Source organism: Pantherophis guttatus, chromosome 2, assembly GCF_059756535.1.
Source record: "Pantherophis guttatus breed Tessera chromosome 2, ASM5975653v1, whole genome shotgun sequence".
Taxonomy (NCBI): domain Eukaryota; kingdom Metazoa; phylum Chordata; class Lepidosauria; order Squamata; family Colubridae; genus Pantherophis; species Pantherophis guttatus.
Window position 1 is genome coordinate 264,532,319 of NC_142064.1, and position 15,840 is coordinate 264,548,158.

General features: G+C 44.2%; 1 protein-coding gene and 1 pseudogene across 2 annotated transcripts in view; one reads left to right on the forward strand and one right to left on the reverse strand.

Moving 5' to 3' along the window:
• Window positions 1-15,840, reverse strand: part of LOC132710035 (uncharacterized) — a 173,535-nt gene that overhangs the window by 15,585 nt on the left and 142,110 nt on the right. The window lies entirely within an intron of this gene.
• LOC148115760 (uncharacterized) lies at window positions 898-10,572 on the forward strand (annotated as a pseudogene). The gene has a single exon (XR_015731707.1). The product of XR_015731707.1 is annotated as an uncharacterized LOC148115760 (transcript).

Here is a 15,840-nt window from a genome sequence, read left to right on the forward strand (position 1 = left end):
TCACTTCATTACATAAGAGGCAGTTGACAGATAAGGTATAGAGATATAGAAATTATAGAAATTATAAAAATAGTCAAGCATGCCTTCTGTGGTTTTTGTCACGTGCCTAACCAACAGGCTGGTGGTTTCCTGTGAAAGTTTCCATGGCCTCAGAAGCCTGTTGAGGAGGGGTGAAATGCTCCCGGTTCGGACCGGATCGTCCAATCTGGTAGCGATGGCGGCGGGTGGTTCGGAGAACCGGTAGCAAAAATCCCTGCGCCGCCCCCCCCCATGCCCAGCTGAGCCGCACGATCATCAGAGGCTTTTTTTTACTTTTAAAAGCATTTTTTCTACAACTTCTTCCGCCGAAAAAATGCTTTTAAAAGTAAAAAAAAAAGCTTCTGATGATCGCGCAGCTCAGCTGGGATCTCAGAGGCTTTTCAAAGCATTGTTTTCTGCAACCTCTTCCGGGGAAGAGGTGGTTAAAAAAATGCTTTGAAAAGCCTCTGTCGATCAGGCAACTCAGCTGGGATCATCAGAGAGACTTTTAAAGCATTTTTTTCTGCAACCTCTTCAGTGGAAGAGGTGGTTTAAAAAATGCTTTGAAAAGGCTCTGACGATCCCAACTGTGTTCCTGATCGGCAGAGGCTTTTCAAAGCATTTTTTTGCATTTGCAGAAAAAATGCTTTGAAAAGTTAAAATAAAAAAAAAAAGTTGGCCACAACCCCCCAGTCACATTACCCCCCCACCAAGCCACGCCCACAGAACTGGTAGTAACAGATTTTACATTTCACCCCTGGTGTTAAGGCCTGAACTTCAGCCTTGCCATCTCAACACATGAGCAAACATCAAATTCACCACGTTCCTGATTAACAATAGCACAGAAGGTTTGACTATAACCATTTTGAGATATTTTCCAGGCTTGAAAGACATGGATTTTCTCCATATTGTAGGTGTGTGTGTGTGTTTATTTTTTTCTGAATGTACATACCTGCAAACATAATCTATCCCCAGGACATCCAGATAAACAGTCATGTGAAAAAGAAGGTACACTCTCCTTGATTTCTATGATTTTACGTATCAGGACAGTGAAAATCATTTGGTCCTTAGAAGTTCTTAAAAGTACCATATTTTTCAGAGTATAAGACACATTTTTCCCCCTCCCTAAAAGAGGCTGAAAATTTGGGTACGTTTTATACTCCGAATATAGCTTTTTCAGAGCTTTTTTTCAGCCCTAACAAGGCGCTAGCGAGTGAAGCGATCTTCCAGGCAAAGCAATCTCCATGCTTTGCCTTCTCCCTCTGATTCTCAGCTGTTCTTTAGAAGCTTTTTTTCAGTGAAGCGATCTTCCGTGCTTTGCCTGCTCCCTCTGACTCAGCTGTTCTTTAGAAGCTTTTTTTCAGTCCTAACGAGGCACTAGCAAGTGAAGCAATCTCTGTGCTTTGCCTGCTTTTCTCATTGCTTCTCTCTCCAAAGATCAAAGCACAAAGTTGTGCTTTAAAAGCTGTTTTTTATCCCCAAACGGGGGATAAAAAGCACAAGCGCGCGTACTCAAAACCAGCAAACTAATGTGCTGAAGCTGACCAGACTAAGGACGCTAGCCAGATGAATACCTGGTAGACAGATTTTCCCCCCCTCCTTATTTTTCTCCCCAAAAGCTAAGATGTGTTTTATACTCCGGTGCATGTTATACTCTGAAAAATACGATAGGTAAATACAACCGTAGATGAACAACAACACATGACATGTTACATCAGGTCATCATTTATTTTATAAAAAGGAAGCTAAAACAGAGAAATCATGTGTGAAAACACATATGATTCAATAATTTGTAGAACCACCTTAAGCAGCAACAACTAGAAGTAATTCTTTTCTGTGTGACTTTAACAGTCTCTTGCAGTGATGTGTCCAGCGCGTGATCAATCTGGCCCACAGGCCACTAGTTTGACAGCCCTGCTGTAGAGTCTGAGATATAACTCTTTGATTTTTTGTAATTTTTGCCATTGCACCATCTGACCTTTGGCTGAATTTCCTTGAACGTCCACTCCTCAGAAGTTTAGTAACTCTCCTGATTGTTTTACACTTGTGAATAATCTTCCCCACTGTAGAATGATGGGGTTTTAATTGTTTGGAAATGGCCTTTTAAACCTTCCCAAATTGGTGGGCAGCAACAATTTCTTTTCTAATATCATTGCTGATTCTTTATTCTTTGGCACTGTGTTAACACACAACTCAATGCCGGAGGCCAGCAAACTCCTATAACTTCGGCTTTTGTAGATGTAGCCACATTTGCTGATGATATTAGAAAAGGAATTGTTGCTGCCCACCAATGTGAAGTCATGTCTGACTCATCGCAACCCCATGGACAACGTTCCTCCAGGCCTTCCTGTCCTCTACCATCCTCTGGAGTCCATTTAAGCTCACGCCTACTGTTTCAGTGACTCCATCCAGCCACCTTGTTCTCTATCGTCCCCTTCTTCTTTTGCAAGCGTCTTTTAATTTCTTGGCTGTAGTCTCCATCTGCAGTGATCTTGGAGCCCAGGAAAATAAAATCTGTCACTACATCCATTTCTTCCCCTTCTCTTTGCCAAGAATTGAAAGGGCCAGTGCCATGATCTTAGTTTTCTTAATGTTGAGTTTCAAGCCAACTTTTGCACTCTCCTTCTTTACCCGCATCAAGAGGCTCTTTACAGAACTCAATGCTGGAGACCAGCAAACTCTCACAACTTCGGCTTTTATAGATGTAGTCATACTTGTTGATGATCAATTGATCAAGGGCATTTTATTAGAAATACTTGGCTGCTCCTTCATTTCTGAATACTTCTTTATACTATGGAACCTAATGGTGAGAACAAGTAACCAGCAGAATAGCTTGCCTTCAGAAGTTGTAGTGGTCCATCACTGGAGGCTTTTCGAAAGAGACAAGAGAGCCACTTGTCTGAAATGGTATAGGGTTTCCTGCTTGAGCAGCAATTTGATTAGAAGACATCCAAGGTCCCTTCCAATTCTATTATGTTCTTCTGCTCTGTTGCAATGATATTTATGATACCGTTACCGTAAGTAAAACCATAGAAATCAAAGTGAGTGTAGTTGGCACTGCTAAGATTTTGTGATTGACCCAGTCAACAAGTGAATTTCATAAATGAAAGGATATTCGAACTTGGATTTAGGTCAGGGGTCACCAACTTTTCAGACCTCAGGGACTACTAAATTCATAATTTTAAATCCTGCGGACCACTAATATGATTTTTTTAAAATGATAAATAGCATTTAGTACGATATAAAAAATTGCAAATATTTTTTCTGCAGACCACCAACGTTTTCTCATGGACTACCACTGGTCCATGGACCATCGGCGGGAAACCGCTGATCTGGGTAGTCTTCCATGTGTCAAATGAATCATAATTAATGTAAGAGCTTATTAGAGCATTATGGCATGCTTGCTTTTTCATTGTAATGTAAACTTTTTTCTTTTTTCTTTTTCATCTTCCTCAACCATTTTATGCACAATTAAAGATGCACTTTTATTTGAATCTTATAGACAAAGAGGATGGCACTAAGAGTGCTTTGGACAACTGAGGATAACAAGCAACATTGAATAGCAAAAAAAATCAGTCCAGAAATCAAAATATTTGAGAGCTTCATAGACGTGCCTGTTGTAGGAAAGATACAACTTGCAAATCACAGCTGATTATGCCTGAGAGGATCCAGACTGGAGAAAAGTCGTACAAATACTCTGAATGTGGCAAAACCTTTTGTCAGAACAACACCATTGTGGTCAGTGAAAGGATCCATATAGGAGAGAAGCCCTACAAGTGCTCGCAATGCGGTAAATGCTTTAGCGAAAATGGCAATGTGGACTCACACCAAAGAGAAACCCTTTGTATGTCCTATCTGTGGGAAAAGTTTCAGTACCAATTCCAACCTGGTGACACACCAGAGGACTCACACAGGAGAGAAACCCTTTGAATGTCCTGATTGTGGTAAAAGTTTCAGTAACAATTCCAACCTTGTGAAACACCAGAGGACTCACACAGGAGAGAAACCCTTTGAATGTTCTGATTGTGGAAAAAGTTTCAGTCAGAGTTCCCACCTCGTTCCACACCAGAGGACTCACACAGGAGAGAAACCCTTTGAATGTCCTGACTGTGGAAAAAGGTTCAGGCAGAATTCCAACCTCATTGGCCACCAGAGGACTCACACAGGAGAGAAACCCTTTGAATGTCCTGATTGTGAGAAATGTTTCATTCAGAAATCCAGGCTGGTTCAACATCAGAGGACTCACACAGGAGTGAAACCCTTTAAATGTCTTGATTGTGGGAAATGTTTCATTCAGAATTCCAGGCTGGTTCAACACCAGAGGACACACACAGGAGAGAAACTCTTTGAATGTCCTGATTGTGGTAAAACTTTCAGTAACAATTCCAACCTATTGAAACACCAGAGGACTCATACAGGAGAAAAACCTTTTGAATGTCCTGACTGTGGGAAAAGTTTCAGTCAGAATTTCAGCCTGGTTCAACATCAGAGGGTTCACACAGGAGAGAAACCCTTTAAATGTCCTGACTGTGGGAAAAGTTTCAGTCAGAATTCCAACCTCATTGGCCACCAGAGGACTCACACAGGAGAGAAACCCTTTGAATGTCCTGACTGTGGGAAAAGGTTCAGTCAGAATTCCAGCCTCATTGGCCACCAGAGGACTCACACAGGAGAGAAACCCTTTGAATGTCCTGATTGTGAGAAATGTTTCATTCAGAATTCCAGGCTGGTTCAACACCAGAGGACTCACACAGGAGTGAAACCTTTTAAATGTCCTGACTGTGGGAAAAGCTTCAGTCAGAATTCCAGCTTGGTTCAACACCAGAAGATTCACACAGGAGTGAAACCCTTTAAATGTCCTGACTGTGGGAAAAGTTTCAGTCAGAATTCCAGCCTGGTTCAACACCAGAGGATTCACACAGGAGAGAAACCCTTTGAATGTCCTGATTGTGGGAAAAGTTTCAGTCAGAATTCCACCCTGATTCAACACCAGAGGACTCACACAGGAGAGAAACCCTTTGAATGTCCTGACTGTGGGAAAAGTTTTAGTCATAATTCCAGCCTGTTTCAACATCAGAGGACTCATACAGGAGAGAAGCCCTTGGAATGTCCTGATTGTGGGAAATTTTTAAGTCAGAATTCTAGTCTGGTTAAACATCAGAGGACTCACACAGGAGAGAAACCCTTTGAATGTCCTGATTGTAGGAAATGTTTCAGTCAGAATTCCACCCTAATTCAACACCAGAGGACTCACACAGGAGAGAAACCCTTTGAATGTCCTGACTGTGGGAAAAGTTTCAGTCAGAATTCCAGCCTGTTTCAACACCAGAGGACTCACACAGGAGAAAAACCCTTGGGATGTCCTGATTGTGGGAAATGTTTCAGTCAGAAGTCCAGCCTGTTTCAACACCAGAGGACTCATACAGGAGAGAAACCCTTTGAATGTCCTGACTGTGGGAAAAGTTTCAGTCAGAATTCCAGCCTGATTCGACACCAGAGGACTCACACAGGAGAGAAACCCTTTGAATGTCCTGATTGTGGGAAAAGTTTCAGTCATAAGTCGAACCTGGCTCAACACCAGAGGACTCACACAGGAGAGAAACTATACAAGTGTCCATACTGTGGGAAAGATCTTAGTACTAGGGTTAACCTTATAAATCATGTCCTTATACACAAAAGGGAGAAACCATTTTAGTGCCCCGAGTGTGGACGGTGCTTCAGGAAACTTTCCACCCTTATCGCACACAGGAAAATCCACATGACGGCCCAAGTGATAAGTGTAGAGAAGGCTTGAGTTTCATTTCTAGTGTCCCATTATAAGTCCAGCTGAGAAATTGACTTTAAATAGAATTTGCCTGATGTTTTGTAGGCAAATATGTAATGGTATTAGATGGGGAAGAGGAAAGAAGAAGTTGGAACATATTACTTTGATAATGGCTATCTTGCCTTCAGTGTAAGAAGTTTCTGGATATTTATTTTTGTAGAAATTGGACAATTATATAAAAAAAATTTTGGGATTGTTCTTTGCATTTTTATGATGGTAGATGATAGAAATGCTACGTGCCAGTAATCCCAGCCTTTTTCTCCCTGGGTCCCCCCAAGATTTTCAGCCTCAGAATTCTCCAGCCAGCATCTCTTGGGGATTGAAGCACTAAGACTATAGATTGTGGCTCCTCATATAAGGAGAAAGCAAGAGGAGAAAAGACACAGAGGGGTTTCAAAGTTTATCTTTTCCTAACAGTTCCAGGAATTCAGTGCACCAAGCATGTCTGTTCAGATTGTGTCAAGAATGAGGCACGCAAGTGGAAGAAACCATATGAATAGCAAATATATTGGGGGAGTTTAGGGCAGTGATAAAAGCAGTGTAAAACTTCAGATGTAAAGGCTGTTCTGTCCTGCAGGTGACCTTCATGGTTCAAAAGCCATAAGAAGCAATTGGATTGAAACATATCAGTTTCTACATCTTCCTTCCATTTTATTCCATTGGTGGTATATGCTTTAAAACTGGTTCTCCTTCATATGAGGGTTGACTTGTGATTTTATGGACACCTTCTTTTCTTGGGAACAATATGGAACTCTTATGCCACTGTTGTCTTCTGTGATTTTTTTTACCAAGCAAACAAACACAGGAATTCCTAGTGGTGCACCATCCATTTATTATCCTGGAAGAACTGGGCTTAACCTAGGATTTTTTAAATAATAGCTATTGTGCATCCTTTGGGTTTCTCTGTTTTATAGACAGTACTCGCTTACAGTTTACTACTCCGCCTTTAAAATTACACTGGTGCTGAAAAAATTGACTTACAAATGTTCCTCAAAATTGTGGCCATCACAACTTTGTGAAAATATTTACAGACCCCTCGCTTGCTGGACATAAAATGTTTCAATTCCTACTCTCAAAACCACACTATAGAGCACTGCACACCAGAATAACTAGACACAAGAACAGATTTTCCCCAAACGCCATCACTCTGCTAAACAAATAATTCCTTCAACACTGTCAAACTAAAGGAGGCCCAGCCAGCATCGTGGCGGTACAACGGACTCTTTGGGAGCTCCTAAAGAGCCGTCGATATCTCCATTGCCCAGGGGTCCCCAGTGACCTAAGTCGTCCTGTAGGGACGACGAACAAGAGGAGCCCAGACTGACCAACACAGGGGGATCGCAAACTCCCTGGTTTGTCAGGAGAAGCTCCTCAAACTAGGTGGCAGAGAAAGCGACCCTAGAAGTTGCTAAGAAGCTGGGGCGGCTGCAGAGGAAGAAAGCAAAAGAAGATAGTGTGTGTCATCGAGGTGCGCAAAATTTATATTTTTGAACAAAAAAGTTTCCCTTCATTTCCACTTGTAGAAGAATAGAGTGGAAAAGCCGAGGTGGCGCAGTAGTTAGAGTGCAGTACTGCAGCTACTTCAGCTAACTGCTAGTTCAGCAGATCAGCAGATCAAATCTCACTGGCTCAAGGTTGGCTCAAGAAGCCTTCCATCCTTCTGAGGTGGGTAAAATGAGGACCCAGATTGTTGGGGGCAATATGCTATTTAGTATACTGTCTTTGGTGTAAGCCGCCCAGAGTCCTCGGAGAGTGGGTGGCATAGAAATATGACTAATAATAATAATAATAAGAGGCTGAGAGAGAGGAGTGAGAGTGGGAGTGTATTTGGCTCTCACATCTGGCATTGGGGGGTGAAGAAAGTGAAAGTCCAAGGCAAAAAGAAACTCCTTTTGGAAGAGAAATGGAAGAATTTGGGGTTCTTTTAAAAACTAGGATTAACCAGTTTAAGAAGTCTGAACTTTTTTTCTGCAAAGAGATGAAATAGTTGCAAATAATTGTGAAATTAAAACTTGAACAGAACTAATTATAAACCTTAAAAGATTTTTGTTTAAAAGACTGAACTAGCCTGCAAGTGCCATCTAGTGGCAGAAGAAAAAGAAAAAAAGAGAAAAGGACTTTGAATCAACTTTAATTCTAAGGCTGTCCTTGATAATTCTAACTGGGGAGATAAGGAAGCAGATGTGCAAGAGAGAAGGACTGGATTGTTAACTTTGTTTTCACTTTTTAAATTTTTTTTCTTTTTCTTTTTGGTTTATTCCCTTACTTACTTTTTTTGAACACTTTGAAGTACTTTGTTTGGATTCTGTTGTGGTGGATAAGTATTGGAAAACTCTTCATTTTGTTTCTGCTTTTTTTGGACCTTGCACAAGTTAGTAAAGGGAATAAGGAGTGGATAATTCGCGGGCTTTTTTTTTGGCTTACTATTTTTATTTCTGCTCGTCCTTCTCGTTCTTGCTATTGGATTTGTAAAGAACTGAATTGTTGAGAAAGTGGATTAAGAGAAGAAGAGCCTGAAGAAAATTTTTAATTTTTTTAATTTTTTTTTGTTTGGGATTAAATTTTTGTTTTTATTTTTTCTCTTGGATATTTTTTTTTGTGGTGGTTTTTTTTTCTTTCCCACTTTTTTTTTTTTTACTGTTGGAATAATTTTTGCACTTCGTTTTTGGGGGGTTGGTTGAAGTCTTTTTCTTTCTATTTTTTTTTCTAATCCAACCATCGGGGAAGATTAGGAATTTGGATTACAAATAAAATATAAGCGGATTATAAATTCATTTTAGATAACATAGAAATGAAGAAATTTACAGCACATCTACACCCAGCAGCAAGCCCCTCATTGACAGAAACAAAAACTTCGGAGACATTGGAACCAAAAAATCCCATACAGTCTTTCCATGATGACTTGAAACAGGATTTAAAAGAAATGAAAGAGATGATTGGGAAAAATGAAGAAAGAATTCAAAAAGTAGAGGAAAAAACAGAAATGACAGAAAAGAGGGTTGAAGAATTAGAAGAAAAATTGATGTCAGCTGATAAAAATCAAGAAAAACAATAATCTCGTTGGAAATTGACTGTTCTGACTATTACCTAAGATTCCAAAATATAGAGGAGAAAAAAGGAGAAAATTTACCAGAGGTGATTGCTGAGTACTGGCAGAAGCTACAGAAGAACCGAAGGAGATTTGAAATGAGATTAATGCAGCCTTTAGAGTACATACAAGATATGCAATGAGGAATAAATTACCAAGAGAAGTACATGTAAGATTTACAAAGAAAGCACTAAAAACAGAGATACTACAAGTAACAAGAAGTACAGCACTGAAGTACAAAGACAAAGAAATAATTGTACTGAGACAACTACCTAAAAGAGTTAGAGACTTGAGGAGAGAGTATCAATTTTTAACAAAAATTTTAATAACAAAAGGAGTGAGTTTCAGATGGTTAATATCAGAAGGAATCTTGGTGACATGGCAAGAACAAAGTCATAGACTGGATTCAATTGAAAAAACAAAGTTATTTTATGAATAATTTTGTGGACCATTAAAGGATAATTGGGAGCAATAAGAGAAACTAAACATAAAGATGGAAGAAAAAGGCAAAGAAGAAAACACAAAAGAACAGGAAGAGAGAGCACTAAGAGAAGGAGCAAGATCAATGGACCCAAAGGAACAAAGGGAGACAAGAACGATGAAACTAAAAACTAGTAACAAGTAAAATTAAATATGGAAGAAGAAATAAAAGCAATATCAATGTAATTGGACTTAAATGTAAATGGATTTAATTCGGCTACAGAAAGGATCAGAATTTTCAACAAAGTAAATAGGCTAAAGACAGTCATTACATGCTTACAAGAAGTACATATTAGAAAACAACATGCAAAATTAGCATTCAAAATTAGGAGTCGTATTTACTTCATTGATACAACAAAATAAAAGGGGAGTAGCTTTATATGTTAAAGAAAAATTAGAGCCTAAATTAATTTTTGAGGATCAAGAAGATAGGATAGTAATGGTGGAAATAAAAATGAATTTTAAACAAATACTTTTGATAGTGTTATATGCTCCAAATGACAAACAAGAAGAATCACAGGCAAATTATAGAATTGGACTATGAATATATATGCATAATGGGTGACTTTAACGCTGTGATGGATGTGGAGTTGGACTACAAAACAACAAAGACAAATAAGAAACCCAGAAAAACTCTTCCAAAATCTTTTTTTACAATGATTGAAGAATTAAGTATTCAAGATATTTGGAGACAAAGACAGAAAACAATATACCTTTACATTTGTCATGGTCGAGGATAGATATGATATGGATATCAACAGAACTTATAGATAACATACAAGAAGTAAATATTGAAATAAACACTTGGGCGGACCACAACCCAACAATAATAACTTGGAAAGGACAGTGTCAGTTTTGGAAGACAATTTTCCTTTTTGCTTGTTAACTGCCACATATTTTAGCTGGGGAAGTTGGAAGGGGGTTGTTGGAGCGGTAGAAAGTTAGTCATAATAACATTCCGTATTCAAGGACTTTTGCCTGCGCCTGATGAAGACTGCCTGAAGATTGCATCCAGTTGAGTGTGAAGAGTTGATTGGACAATGTGATAAACTTGTGGGTGTGGGGCAGGGCTGTGAACTGTCAGCTGGGTGTGGAAACCCTGGAAGCTTTCGGATTTGGGTTTTCCCAGATGACATCTCTAATAAATTGGAACTATGAGGAACCTCAGGCCTCAGAGCTTTATTTCATTGGGGATGTTCCTTGGAACCCTGACATTAACCTGAATCTCCTAAATAACTAAGCAGCACCCCAAAAGGGGGCTGAATGGGGTGCTGAGCCCCAGCACTAACCTAAAGCTTGGGTGGTGCAAAGACTCAGCAAAGATGGAAGAGAGAGAGGAGATTGCAGAGGGAGCCATGGGAGCACATACCGGAAGGTTTATTGAGACCCGGTATTCTCCTTCTGAAGGTGTGGTAAGAGCCCTTGAAGCTGCAGAGACGATGCAAAGTCTAGACACTTGGTCCAGGGAGATGGATTCCAGGAAAAGTTGTGAGCCTGATCCAACTCCAGAGATGGGACTGAAAGAACGATCGCCTGGATATCATCCTGTATCCAGCCCTCATCAACCTGCCTTCATGCTCCCTCCTGTGGAATTTACTCCCCCCCCAAGTTGGGGATTCTATCCTGGCCAGAGGTGGGTCCAGTGCCAGTGGATGCCAACACAGTCTGCTCCCCATCGTCGGCCCAATTTGCCCCAACAATCCCAGCTCTGCCATGTGGTCTGATCCAGCAGCTAGCAGCGCCACCGCAGGTTCCAGTTCAGCCGCTGGTATTCCCCCCGCTGTCCGCCGCAGCACCTCAATAGGTCACTGCCCTGCCTCCAGTCGCCATGGTGATTCCGCCAGCAAGGGCCCCGCCACCACGGTTTAGAGCAATGTTTGACAGTATCAGGCAGGTTCCTTTGTTAGCAGCTCGATTTTTCCTTGCTTTTCTGGGAGCCTTTTCTTATGAGTAATATTTTATTTGGGGAAATGACGAGGGGGGAGTTTGATTCCTTCCCAGAGCAGGTTAGTGGGTTGGAGAGGGAATGGAGATTTTGAAGTAACCTTCCCCTGACATGCCCACCAAGCCATGCCACGCCCACCAAGCCACACCCACAGAACTGGTAGTAAAAATGTTTGAAACCCACCACAATTTTCTAAAGAACCAGAAGGCAAGAAAAGGAACAATAGATGGAAACGAATGAAGGAGAAAAGCAACCTGGAAACTTACAATGAGAACAATAATCCAGTAGAACAGCTTGCCTTCAGAGGTTGTGGGTGCTTCATCATTGGAGATTTTTAAAAAGGGACTGGACAGTCACTTGTCTGATATGGTATAGGGCAGGTGTCGGCAACCAGCAGCTCCAGAGTCGCATGTGGCTCTTTTGTCCCCCTGCTGTGGCTCCCTGTTGGCTGAACCCCCTGCTCTGGCTTCCTGTTGGCTGGCCTGCCCCTAGCCCAACCCTCCCAGTCACTCCTCGCCTACCCTGAGAAGGTAAGGGCGACAGCAGGGAATAGAGACATGCTCCATATTCCAGAACAGGAGTGAAACGCCTCTGTACTTTTTTCATTTTTCATTTCATTTTATTTGATTTATATACCGCCCTACTCCTGAAGGACTCAGGGCAGTGAACAGGCACAAGATAAAACACATAGAATACAAAAATTTAAGAGCAGAAGTAAAATCGGATTAAATCAATTTAGCCCAAGACAAATTTAAAACCCCAGGTTAAGAACAAATTAAAATTTACATTAAAATTTACATTAAAAAGAGAATGGGAGAGGTTAGGCCAGACTAGCCAGGTGAAATAAAAAGGTCTTGAGAGCGCGGCGGAAGGTGCGTAGATCCGGGATCCTCCGTATCTCCGGGGGGAGCTCGTTCCAAATAGTAGGTGTCCCCACAGAGAAGGCACTCCCCCTGGGGGCCGCCAGCCGACATTGTTTGGCCGACGGAGGAGTCCCCCTCTGTGAGAGCGTACCGGCCGGTGGGAAGCCGTTTGCGGCAACAGGCGGTCCCGTAAATAGCCAGGCCCTAAGCCATGGAGCGCTCTAAAAGTGGTAACCAAAACCTTGAAGCGCACCCGGAAGACCACCGGGAGCCAGTGCAGCTCGCGCAGGAGAGGTGTTACATGGGAGCGCCACATCGCTCCCATAACCACCTGCGCGGCCACACTCTGCGCCAGTTGGAGCCTCCAGGTGCTCCTCAAGGGGAGCCCCATGTAGAGAGCGTTATAGTAGTCCAGGTGGGAAGTGACGAGGGCATGAGTGACCGTGTTTAAGGAGTCCGGATCCAGAAAGGGACGCAACTGGCGAATCAGGCGGACCTGGTGGAAAATCCTCCCAGTCACGGCTGTCAAGTGCTCTTCTAAAGACAGCCGTGAATCCAGAAGGACGCCCAAGTTGCGAGCCCTCTCCATGGGGGCCAGTGATTCGCCCCCAATAGTCAGCGATGGCATCAACTGACTATATCGGGACGTCGGAAACCACAGTCACTCAGTCTTGGACGGGTTGAGCCTGAGCCTGTTCCTTCCCATCCAGATCCGCACGGCCTCCAGGCACCGGGACATCACTTCAAGGGCATCGTTGGGGTGGTCCAGGGTGGAGATGTACAGCTGAGTATCATCAACGTACTGGTGGTACTTCACCCCGAAACCACGGATGATGTCACCCAGCGGCTTTACATAAATGTTGAACAGAAGGGACGAGAGGACTGAACCCTGTGGCACCCCACATATGAGGCGCCTTGGGGTCGACCTCTGCCCCCCTGCCAACACAGACTGCGACCGGTCGGAGAGAAAGGAGGAGAACCACCACAACACAGTGCTTCCCACCCCCAACTCTTCCAACCGGTGCAGCATGATACCATGGTCGATGGTATCAAAAGCCGCTGAGAGATCTAATAGGACCAGGACAGAGGAGCAACCCCTGTCCCGAGCCCTCCAGAGATCATCCACCAACGTGACCAATGCCATTTCCATGCTGTACCCAGGCCTGAAGCCCGACTGGAACGGATCCAGATATATTGTTTCATCCAGGTGCTGGGGGAGCTGTCGCGGAACCACACTCTCAACAACCTTCGCCACAAAGCGAAGGTTGGAGACCGGACGATAATTAGACAACACTGCCGGGTCCAGGGAAGGCTTCTTGAGGAGAGCCCTCACCACCGCCTCTTTCAAGGTGGCGGGGAAGTCACCCTCACCCAATGAAGCATTTATAATCCCCAGGAGCCAGCCTCGCGTCACCTCCCGGGAAGCCAGCACTAACCAGGAGGGACACGGGTCCAGCAAACATGTCGCGTTCAGTCTAACCAGAATCCTGTCCACGTCATCAGGAGTCTCAGGATCAAACTCATCCCAGATAACATTCTCAAGACCTGCCCCAGTCGTCCCCGCTGAACCTACCCAGTCAGAGTCCAGATCTTCCTGAATCTGAGTGATTTTGTTATGGAGATACTGTACAAAATCCTCGGCTCTACCCTCCAAAGGGTTCTCCTGCACTCCCTGGTGGAGTAAGGAGTGGGTCACCCTAAACAGGGCGGCCGGGCAATTATCTGATGATGCAATAAGAGCAGCAAAATAATTACATTTTGCTGCTTTTATCGCCACTAGATAATTCCTAATATGAGATCTTACCAGTGTCCGGTCGGATTTGGAAAGGCTGGCCCTCCAACTGCTCTCTAGGCGTCTTTTCCAGCACTTCATCTCCCTCAGCTCCTCAGTGAACCAGGGAGCCAGGTGAGATCGGTGCCGGGTCAGAGGCCGCAAAGGCACGACCTGATCCAGAGCTCCAGCAGCTGACCTATCCCAGGCGGCCACTAGTTCTCCAGTTGAGGCGGTTGCCAGAGCCTCAGGAAATGGCCCAAGCTCCATCTGGAACCTATCAGGTTCCATCAGGCGCCTGGGGCGGAACCATCTTACCGGCTCCGCCTCCCTGTGGCAGGGTGCAGCGGCTCGAAGGTCAAGGCAAAGGAGAGAGTGATCTGACCATGACAAGGGCTCGGTGACTATATCCCCTATCTCAAGATCACTCAACCACTGTCCAGAGACAAAAACCAGGTCCAGCGTGTTCCCCCCATGTGGGTGGGGCCATGAATTAGCTGGGTCAGGTCCATAGCTGTCATGGAAGCCATGAACTCCCAAGCTACCTCAGACATCTCACCCATGGACGGCAGGTTGAAATCTCTCATGACCATAAGTCTAGGGGTATCAACCGCCACTGCGGCAATGACGTTGAGTAGCTCAGGCAGGGCTGCTGCCACGTGGCAGGGAGCCAGGTACGTGATCAGCACACCCATCTGAACCCCATGACCCCACTTCACAAGGAGGGACTCACAGCCAGCCGTCTGAGGGACAGTGGCCTCCCTCAGTCTAAGACCTTCTTTAATGATAACCGCTACCCCCCCCGCCCCTCCCCTGTGACCTCGGCTGATGAAATGCATGGAAACCTGGTGGGCACATTTCTACGAGGGGGACCCCCCCCCTCTGGGCCCAACCAGGTCTCCGTAATACCTGCCAGGTCTGCTCCCCCCTCCTGAACAAGATCACAGATGAGGGGGGGCCTTATTTACTACAGACCTGGCACTGCACAGCATCAGCCGAAGGCCTGGGCCCTGAGGAACTGAGCAACCTGGGGAACAGGTGGAACCTTGGGGGCTTGAGCGCGCTACCGCTCGTAGACAACGAGCGCGCGCTCCCCTAACACGATATGGCTCCCTGCTCCCGCCGTATCTGCCTCTCCCACTCACAGGATTGATGTTACAAACATTATTTGGATAAGCGCTGACCCCCCCTCGACCCCTGGCCCCCCACCTCCCACACCGCGCTTCATAACCAGACCCTCCCCTCCCCTTAGTGGGTTTTCCCCCATACCCACAACCTGATTTCTAATCCAACCCTCCCACCTCCCGGAGCCCCTTAGTTTAGTTTAGTTTAGTTTAGTTTATTTGATTTGTATACCGCCCTACTCCTGAAGGACTCAGGGCGGTGAACAGCCAAACAATAAAATACATAGATACAAAAAATTTAAAAACCAGATAAAATCAAATTAAATCATTTTGGCCCATTTTGGCCCCTTAAAAGATTAACTAAAAATTTAGATAAAAAGCCCCTCAACCCCCTCTTTGCAGCATGCCAGCTCTCTGGGTTCCAAAACCCGTCATCGAGGTAGGCCCTCGATAACGTGGAGGGCCAGGCCTGTGAGAGGGGGGAGTCTCGCAGCGCAAGAAGTTCAGCGGTTGAGTACATTCACATACTTGCCTTTTCTTCCGGCCCTTGTTGGTGTTGTGTGCACCTCGGTCACTCAGGGAGACGCACAACTTGCTCTCTGTGCCAAGGCACTGGCCCAGCCCAGCTGTGGCCGACACCACTGCTCTCGCCACCTCCATAGCCTGCCTGCTGCTCTCACAGCACAGTTAAATTTAATGTGCTTCACAATGGGGGAAATGGCGTCCT